Source organism: Monodelphis domestica, chromosome 5, assembly GCF_027887165.1.
Source record: "Monodelphis domestica isolate mMonDom1 chromosome 5, mMonDom1.pri, whole genome shotgun sequence".
NCBI classification, from domain to species: domain Eukaryota; kingdom Metazoa; phylum Chordata; class Mammalia; order Didelphimorphia; family Didelphidae; genus Monodelphis; species Monodelphis domestica.
In genome coordinates, this window is record NC_077231.1 from 287,816,182 (window position 1) to 287,826,594 (window position 10,413).

Sequence of the window (10,413 nt, forward strand, 5' to 3'; positions counted from 1 at the left end):
CTAGTCTTTGCTCTCCAATTCATTCTCCATACAACTGACAAAATAATCTTTCTACAGCTCAGATCTCACAATTGTCATTACTCTATGCAAAAATTTGTAGCCTACAGAGTAAAATCCTTAGTCTGACCTTCCAGTACCTCCACAAATTGCCTCTGACCTACCTTTTCAGACATTTCATTCTTTTGTTTTTCATACTTGTTGTTCCTTGAACTTAACCTTCCATCTCCCACTTCTGCCCATTTACACTCTCTTTCAATTCTCGGAATTTTTATCTTCCACCAGGACCCACTCCCAATGGGAAGCCTTGACTGGTTTCGCAGTTGTTAGCAGCAATCTCTCCCTCTTCAATCCATCTTGTATTTTTATGTATGTGCAGACATGTTATATCTGCCTAGTAAAAGTAATCTCCACAAGGGTAGCGATTGCTCTCTTTGTGTCTTTGTATTGTAGGCACTTAACGAATGGCTGCTGAATTTTTACAATCAAATACAAAGAATCAGATCAAATGTGATAATATTTGGAACATGCATAGTCCAGTGCTTGGTGTATAATAGATGTTATATTAAATATAGGAGCAGTAGAGAATAGAATGCTGAGTCTAGAGTTAGGAAGATTCATCTTGCCAAGTTCAAATCTGGCCTCAGACATTTACTAGCTATGTGACCCTGGATGAGCCACTTAATCCTGTTTGCCTCAGTTTCCTCATCCATAAAAATGAGCTGGAGAAGGAAATGGCAAATCACTCTGGTGTCTCTGCCAAGAAAACCAAATGCAGTCACAGTCAGATACAGCTGAAAAACAATGGAATAACGACAAATATAATGTGTGTTCTGCTTCTTTCTCTAGAGAAGGATACACATGAATCCTTTTCCCAATCTCTTCCCTAGAGTAGGTCAGATCTTACTCAGGCAGATTCAGATTCCGGTTTGTAATGAAATGAGTCATCCCTTAACCATCCAAGAGTTAACAAAAAGAAGTTTACTTATCCATAGCATGGAAGGAAATACTTAGCAAGGACACGGCATTGATTAGTTAAATGTAGCTTCTCTATCTCTGGGTTGGCCACATCAGTCTGCTGGTCAAAAGAATGAGGGAGTTACAGCTGCCCCCTTCTGCCATTGGTTTTTTATACTTAAACCCCATGGAAGTTATTTCAGTGGCCCAAGCCCTAGTCCCCCAAGCCAATAAAAGTCTTGAGGATCATTTCAATTCCTTTTCAGAAAAAATATGGCGGGTATTGCTCTTACTTCCATGTATTAAGGACCTCCCCACTCACTCTGCATTCTTTTTATATATACTTAAATGTGCCCATGTAGCCCTCCCTCATAAAAAGTAACCTTGAGGGTAAGAACTATTTTATTTTTGACCCTGTACTCATATTGCCTAGCACAATATGTATCAGGAGGTCATCACTTAATAAATGTTCATTTATTTTTTGATTGATTGAATATAGATAGGGAAAATTTCTTTCTCTTTTGTTTTCCTAACTGGTCATTCTCACACATATCGTCAATACTAAACTAATTCCCTCAAAATTCAGCTTCCTCCCTATTGAGATACTAACATGCCTACTCTCTGATCATGTTATATCTCCTGGCTCCATCCTCTGCCTCTCAGTTGACACTCCAGTGCTTTCCCTGGAGCCCTGAGCTCCTGCATAGTTAGAGTTTTCCATATGTAGCACAGAGCCAGACCTACCATGTTGTTTTCTGGTCATCTTCACTTCAAGATATTGCATGAGTACTCTTCCCAATCTCACCCCTTTTCCATCACTAGCTCGGGAAACAATAATTAAGTCAACATTTCCATTTCTGGAAAGAATGAGTTGATTAATTGCTCTATGGTTCCACTCAACATCCCTGTGACTCCCCAGTCAAAATACTTCCCTAAACATTAATTCCCAGATATATGCTGTCTTATAAAAGCTTCTGGAAGGTAGAGACTCTCTTTTTGAATTTGTATCCTCAGCACTTTTAGATAGCATCCAGAGCATATAGTAAGCATTTTATAAATGACTTTCTATTCATTCATTCTGAAGCAACCCTCCAAAACTTCCCAGACAGATATTTTACCAGCTTTCCCAAGAATCTACTTCCATTGGCAAAGTCCACAAAAGATCTATCTATGGAAGGGATGTAAGTTTATGCTTCATATTATTCTATCAAACATATGTTCCCAAATAGAAAGTCACTAAAAAATCCAAGCACTCAATTTTAATTATAGGAGGAGATAATATATTAATATGAAAAATTCTTTGGTTAACTATGTCAAGATGAAAATAAGCTAGAACAGGAAGTATGCTGCCATTATTTTCATTATTGGTGTTACCATGATTATCACTATTATTAATGGAAATGAGAAATTAGAAGAGCACAAGCCAATAATTACTATTTTCAGTTAGGCTCAAATAAATCACAGCAACCATTTAAGGGAAACTGCTGCAAAGGTCAAAATCTTTCTATAATCACATAGCAGCTGTGTGTGTTTAACAGCCATGAGACAAAAAATAACTGTGCATTCAGCACTTACTAGCAGAAATATTCTACACCAAATATCCTCTGCACTGATGACTACATATTTTGCATTGTCTTTTGACTTTGGTTGGTGAAGCAGTTTTACTCTTGATTGTATAACGGTGAGGATGAAGACATGAACAACAGGTTCTATTAGCAGTGGGAGATCCCTCCATTGACCATGTGATCAAGCAAATGTTTTTCTTCTTTGTCAAAAGTCATTTTTTAAAGCAAAAATTTCCCCTTCACTCCTCTAATATACTCAGAGGTCTGAAAAATTGGTCTCTGTGTTCCTACTTCCTTACAGATCTCTGTCTCCTATGGTTCTTGAGCTGTTTCAGTTGTGTCTGACTCTGTGACCCCTTCTGGAATTTTCTTGGCAAAGATACTGGACTAGTTTGTCATTTTCTTCTCCAATTCATTTTACAGATGAGAAAAGAGAAGCAAACAGGGTTAAGTGATCTGCCCAGGATAAAAAAGCTAGGAAGTGTCCAAAGTCTGATTTGAACTGAGGAAGATGAGTCTTCCTGACTCAAGACCTGGCCCTCTACCCACTAGCTGCTCCTCTGTCTCTTGAGCTCCTTGGACCTTACTCTCCATACTACTAGACTGAAGCCAGAGTCTTAAAGGTTATGAGTGACATCCCTGGTGGCACTGCTTCCTTTGTCCTTTCTTTAGTTACAATCATCTGTGACCTCCATGAAATGTTTAAGACTATTGACCACCTAACTCACCTTACTCTAGATAGTATGCATTGACTTCTAAGTCATTACCCTCTTCAGGTTCTCCTCCTACCACTTTGGCTGTTCTTTCTCTACATAATCTTTCTCTTTCTTCCCCATTAAGATCAATGTAACCCCAAAGTTTTGTCCTCAGCCTTTTTCTCTTCCCTCTCCAAAGTCTTTCCCCATCTTTGGTAACCTGATGTCCTTTCAAGGCTTCAGCTGTCATTCATACAGAGATGACTCTAAAACCTTTATCATGAGCCAGGGGCAGCTGGGTGGCTCATTGGATTGAGAGTCAGGACCAGAGACAAGAGGTCCTGGGTTCAAATCTGGCCTTAGATACTTCCTCACTGTGTGACCCTGGGCAAATCACTTAACCCCCATTGCCTAGCCCTTACTGCTCTTCTGCCTTAGAGCCAATATACAGTATTGATTCTAAGATGGAAGATAAGGGGGTAAAAAACAAAAACCTATATCATGAAATTAGAACCCACATCTCTAACTACCTACAAGGTTTCTTCACCTAGATTTCCTGTTAACACCCAGACTTTTGTTTTGGATCAAACGTGTTGTTTTTTTGTGTGTTTTTTTTCCAGGATAAGGCACTCCTTGTGATGAATTTCTTCTACCATACAGTTCAGTACCTTCTCTTATAGTCTTTAAGAGTTGCCCAGAGGTGCTGAGAGTTCAAGTGACTTGCCCAGGAGGCAAAACTTAGACTCCAGTCTCCTTATCTCCAAAGCTAGCCTTTTCCCAAAATACTATGCTGCCTCTCCACTACAAATACAGCTTGTCAATTCACAAGTTTATCACCTTTTTCATAAAACCCATTCCTGCTTCTGCCTATACTGCTTATCTCACAAACACCCCCATTCATTCAGTCTTCCAAGCTCAAAATCTTAGAGCTCTCTTTGATTCATCCCTCTTACTCGCTTCATATGCACTCAGTTGCTTCCACCTTTGCCATATCTCTCTAATCCATTATTTCCTCCCTATTCCTTTTGCCACTATTTTAGCAAGGGCCCCTACTATCTACTTGGGTTACTGCATTAACCTCATAATATATCCATTTCCACGCCATCGCCATTCTAATTTATCCTTAACAGCAAATAACCTTTCTTCTGCATAAATCTTATCAAGTCACAGTTCGGCTCAAAATCCCGCAATGGCTCCCAATTACTGAGTGAGGCTCAAATTCCTTAGTCAAGCTTAAAAAAAAAGAAGAGAAGAGAAGAGAAGAGAAGAGAAGAGAAGAGAAGAGAAGAGAAGAGAAGAGAAGAGAAGAGAAGAGAAGAGAAGAGAAGAGAAGAGAAGAGAAGAGAAGAGAAGAGAAGAGAAGAGAAGAGAAGAGAAGAGAAAGAAAAGAAAAGAAAAGAAAAGAAAAGAAAAGAAGAGAAGAGAAGAGAAGAGAAGAGAAGAGAAGAGAAAGAAAAGAAAAGAAAAGAAAAGAAAAGAAAAGAAAAGAAAAGAAAAGAAAAGAAAAGAAAAGAAAAGAAAAGAAAAGAAAAGAAAAGAAAAGAAAAGAAAAGAAAAGAAAAGAAAAGAATGTAAAATCTTTACCTTTTGACTTAGAATCAATCCTGGGTACTGGTTCCAAGAGAGAAGAATGGTAAGGGCTGAGAAATGAGGGTTAAATGATTTGCCCAGGGTCACACAGCTAGGAAATGTCTGAGACTGTATTTGAACCCAGGACTTCCAATCTCTAAGCCTACCTCTCAATACACTAGCCACCCAGTTCCCCCTTTTAGTCAAGCTTTTAACATCAGCCAGTCTACTGCCACCCTATGTTTCCATCCTTATGTTATAGTGCTCTCCTCAAAGAATCTCTAGGCAAAATAAACCACTCACCATGCCCCACTTACATCCAACTCCTTCCTGTCCCCATGCCTTTGCTTCCACTATTCCCCAGGCTCAGAATGTGCCTCCTACCCCATTATTCTGTTAAATCCCTATTTATAATTTAAGTCTGAACTTTACTACCATTTCCTCCTTGAAAATATCCTTGATCTTCCCTCCTCACATCCAGTCAGCAACTATCTTCTCCCCTGGACCACACATATCACTTTGTTTATAATTCATAAAACTTCATATTCTGGTTTTGGCAGTGGTTCTACAATGAAGAAACCCCCACAGTTTGGGAATGTGATTCTTTCTGCATCTTACTACCTCTATGTCCTTATCAAATCATTTTAATCTCTCTGAATTCAGTTCCTTCATCTATAAAATGGTAGCAATAATGCCTGCCCTGGGCTGCCATAAGAATCCATTAAGATGATCTATTTAAAGCACATCCTAACTAGAAGCCTTCCCAATAAGATCAGGAATAAAACAAGGATGCCCATTATCACCTCTATTATTTAACATTGTACTACAAATACTAGCTGTATCAATTAGAGAAGAAAAAGAAATTGAAGGTATTAAAATTGGCAATGAGGACACCAAGCTATCACTCTTTACAGATGATATGATGGGCTTCTTAAAGAATCCTAGAGAATCAACCAAAAAGTTAATTGAAATAATCAACAACTTTAGCAAAGTTGCAGGATAACCCGCATATAAACCCACATAAGTCATCAGCATTTCTATATATCTCTAACCCATTTGAGCAGCAAGAATTAGAAAGAGAAATACCATTTAATATCACCCTAGACAATATAAAATACTTAGGAATCTATCTGCAGAGACAAACACAGGAACTATATGAACACAACTACAAAACACTTTCCACACAGTTAAAACTAGATCTAAACAATTGGGAAAACATTGATTGCTCATGGGTGGGACGAGCTAACATAATAAAAATGACAATCCTACCCAAAGTAATTTACTTATTTAGTGCCATACCCATTGAACTACCAAAAAACTTCTTTACTGAATTAGAAAAAAACATAACTAAGTTCATTTGGAAAAACAAAAGATCAAGGATATCCAGGGAAATCATGAAAAAAAATGCAAAGGAAGGAGGACTTGCAGTCCCAGATCTCAAACTATACTATAAAGCAGTGGTTATCAAACCAATTTGGTACTGGAGAAGAGACAGAAAGGAGGATCAGTGGAATAGACTTGGCATAAATGATCTCAGCAAGACAGTTTATGACAAACCCAAAGATCCCAGCTTTTGAGACAAAAATACATTATTTGATAAAAACTGATGGGAAAATTGGAAGACAGTGTGGGAGAGATTAGGTTTGGATCAACACCTCACACCCTACACCAAGATAAATTCAGAATGGGTGAATGACTTGAACATAAAGAAGGAAACTATAAGTAAATTAGGTGAACACAGAATAGTATACATGTCAGACCTTTGGGAAGGGAAAGATTTTAAAACCAAGCAAGACTTAGAAAGAGTCACAAAATGTAAAATCAATAATTTTGACTACATCAAATTAAAAAGTTTTTGTACAAACAAAACCAATGTAACTAAAATAAGAAGGGAAGCAACAAATTGGGAAACAATCTTCATAACAAAAACCTCTGACAAAGGTCTAATTACTCAAATTTACAAAGAGCTAAATCAATTGTACAAAAAATCAAGCCATTCTCCAATTGATAAATGAGCAAGGGACATGAACAGGCAGTTCTCAGCCAAAGAAATCAAAACTATTAATAAGCACATGAAAAAGTGCCCTACATCTCTTATAATCAAAGTGATGCAAATCAAAACAACTCTGAGGTATCACCTCACACCTAGCAGATTGGCTAACATGACAGCAATGGAAAGTAATGAATGCTGGAGGGGATGCGGCAAAGTAGGGACACTAATTCATTGCTGGTGGAGTTGTGAATTGATCCAACCATTCTGGAGGGCAATTTGGAACTATGCCCAAAGGGTGATAAAAGACTGTCTGCCCTTTGATCCAGCCATATCACCGATGGGTTTGTACCCCAAAGAGATAATTAGGAAAAAGACTTGTACAAGAATATTCATAGCTGCGCTCTTTGTGGTGGCCAAAAATTGGAAAATGAGGGGATGCCCTTCAATTGGGGAATGGCTGAACAAATTATGGTATACGCTGGTGATGGAATACTATTGTGCTCAAAGGAATAATAAAGTGGAGGAATTGAATGGAGACTGGAACAACCTCCAGGAAGTGATGCAGAGCGAAAGGAGCAGAACCAGGAAAACATTGTATACAGAGACGGATACACTGTGGTACAATCGAAGGTAATGGACTTCTCCATTAGTGGCAATGCAATGTCCCTGAACAACTTGCAGGGATCTAAAAAATACTATCCACAAGCAGAGGATAAACTGCGGGAGTAAAAACAACGAGGAAAAGCAATGGCCTGACTACAGGGGTGGAGGTGATAGGACTGAGGAGAGACTCTAAATGAACACTCTAATGCAAATACCAACAACATGGAAATGGGTTCGAATCAAGAACACATGTGATACCCAGGGAATCGCGGGTCGATTATGGGAGAGGTGGTGGGAGGGGGTGGGGGAGGGAAGAAAAGAAAATGATCTTTGTTTCCAATGAATAATGTTTGGAAATGACCAAATAAAATAATGTTAAAAAAATAAAAAATAAAGCACATCCTAACTAACAAAATATTATATAAATTTCTGCCATTGTTAGTTCTGTACATCATTTTTTGTTCATAAATTTTCCATTGGGTCCATCTCTGTAATCCCATTTGACATTTTCCTGACAGAGATACTGAAGTGGTTTGTCATTTCCTTCTCCAGCTTATTTTACAGATGAGGAAACTGAGGCAGACGGGAACATGGACTGATTTGCCCAGAGCCACACAGCCAGTAAGCATTTGAGGACAGCTCTGACCTCAGGAAGAAGAATCTTCCTGATGCCAGGCTTGGAGCTCTATCCACCTTGCCCCTTGGCTGTCATATGCCCCTACTAAACTGTACACTCCATGAGGACAGGGACCATATCTTATGTAAACTTTGTATTACCTAAACCTAGTCTAGCTAACATCTCTGTTAAGAGATTGACTGAATGGAATGGATGGAAAAAAGTGATGAAGTTGTTAAGTTTGGAGTCAGAGTAGACTCCTGTAAATATGTCACTTAGAAATTGGCATTTATCTTCTCTATTTTGTCAGTTCTGTATAAAGAAGAAATGTAGAGGGGCAGCTAGGTGACTGAGTGGGTAGATAGGCATGGAGTTGGGAAGTCTTGGGTTCAAATCTGGTCTCAAACACTTCCTAGCTGTATGACCCTAGACAAGTTATTTAACCCCCATTGCCTAGCTTTTACCACTCTTCTGCCCTGTATTTGACATTCAGTACTGATTCTAAGATATAACGTAAGGGTTTTTTTTTAATGAATATATAATTTATTCAGGAAAAAAGAGGAGAGATGCTCTGCACTACTCTGTGAACAGGATTTGAACCCATGAAATGGAAAGCCCAAACTCATCTGAGTCATCAAGAAAACCAGACCTTGTTGGGTACCAATCCTCATTTCCCTGTCGCACTCTTCACCATTAATCACATTCACCATTGCTTATCCAGTGTCTAAAAACCACTATGTGGGAGTCTCAGCAGGAGAATGCTTTTTCCCTTTTTTCCCCCAATGACATGAACCAGTAGCATCTTTCACTTTTCTTTATTTCCATCTCCAGGGAAAAGATAATTATCATTCCAGTGATTGGTCCATCTGACCAAGCCATTCAGAATCTTAGAGCCTTGAAGCAGACAGTGCCCTCCGGTCTCTGTCCTACTCTTATATGTCTTTCACTCCCTTAGCAGTCCAGCCTCTCTCCAAATCCACCCGTCCCAGAGACTTCCCAAAACATACCATCCCAAGAACTGGGGGAAGAGTCGAGCCACCTGGCCACTGATGTACTTTCTGGCATGAGATTAAAGAGTGCATCTGGTATGGTACTAGCCCAGTGTTATCATTTTTACTGAAGGACTGCTTCGGACCTGCAGACTGTCTCAACTCCACATCTACTTTATTTAAAACTTGGGGTTCTTAAAGAGAATATCTCCAGCTTTGCCATGTACTTCCTGGGACTCTTTCCTCATCTGTGAAATGGCAAAGTTACTCTAAATGACTTTTAATCTCTTACACTTCTCTATTGTTATTATGTATTATATATTATTCCCACCCTTTTTTGATTCCCATACCCCCTTGAATTTCAGAAAACTTTTCCATATTTATCTTTTTTTCTTTAAAAAAAAGCCTTATCTTCTATCTTAGAATCAATGTTAAGTATCAATTCCAAGATAGAAAAATATGAAGGGCTAGGCAATTAAGTGACTTGCCCAATATCATACAACTAGGAAGTATCTGAAGCCAAATTGGAACCCAAGACCTTCTATCTCCAAGCCTGATTTTCTATCCACTGAGCCACCTAGCTGCCCCCCATACTTACCTTTTAATATGAAAGGAAATCAATTCTGGAGTTTATCATGCATACATATTTAAGAAATAAAATAATATAGATTAAATTTTCATTTAAAACTATTACATGATTTTTTCCAATTACAATACAATCTTTAGAATATTTTAATTGGATAGTATAGTCATTGGGCAGCTAAGTGACACAGTGGATAGAATGCTGGACTTGGAATTAGGAAGACTCATCTTCCTGAGTTCAAATCCAACCTCAGACACTTACTATGTGAGCCTGAGCCTTTTTGCCTTCAGTTCCTCATCTATAAAATGAGCTAGAGAAGGAAATGACAAACCACTCCAGGATCTTTCCTAAGAAAAGCCCAAATAAGGTCATGAAGAGTGGACATGACTAAAACTATTCAACAACAAAAGTATGGTTATTTACTAAATATTCCCTGTACCCACTTAACAAGCTTCTTATATCCACTAGAAGTACATGAACTGTAGTGTGGAATCTCTGTGTTAGCTCATTTAGCCTCAAAACGAAACCATGATATAGTTGCTAATTTCATCTCCACTTTATCAATGAGGAAACTGAGAGTAAGAAATACTAAAGGACCTGGTCTACTAAGCATCTAAAGTGGGATTCAAATCCAAAGCTTTCTTGATTCCATGCCCGATACTCTGGCCTCCAAAGAATAAAATATTATTGGAAAAGATTAACTTTGTGTATATATGTATATATATACACAGAGAGAGAGAGAGAGAGAGAGAGGGAGGAAGGGAGGGAGAGAGAGAGAATGAGTGGGAGGGAGGAGAGAGGAGGGGGAGAGAGAAAGAGAGTTGACTTCAGTGTAAATGAAACCTT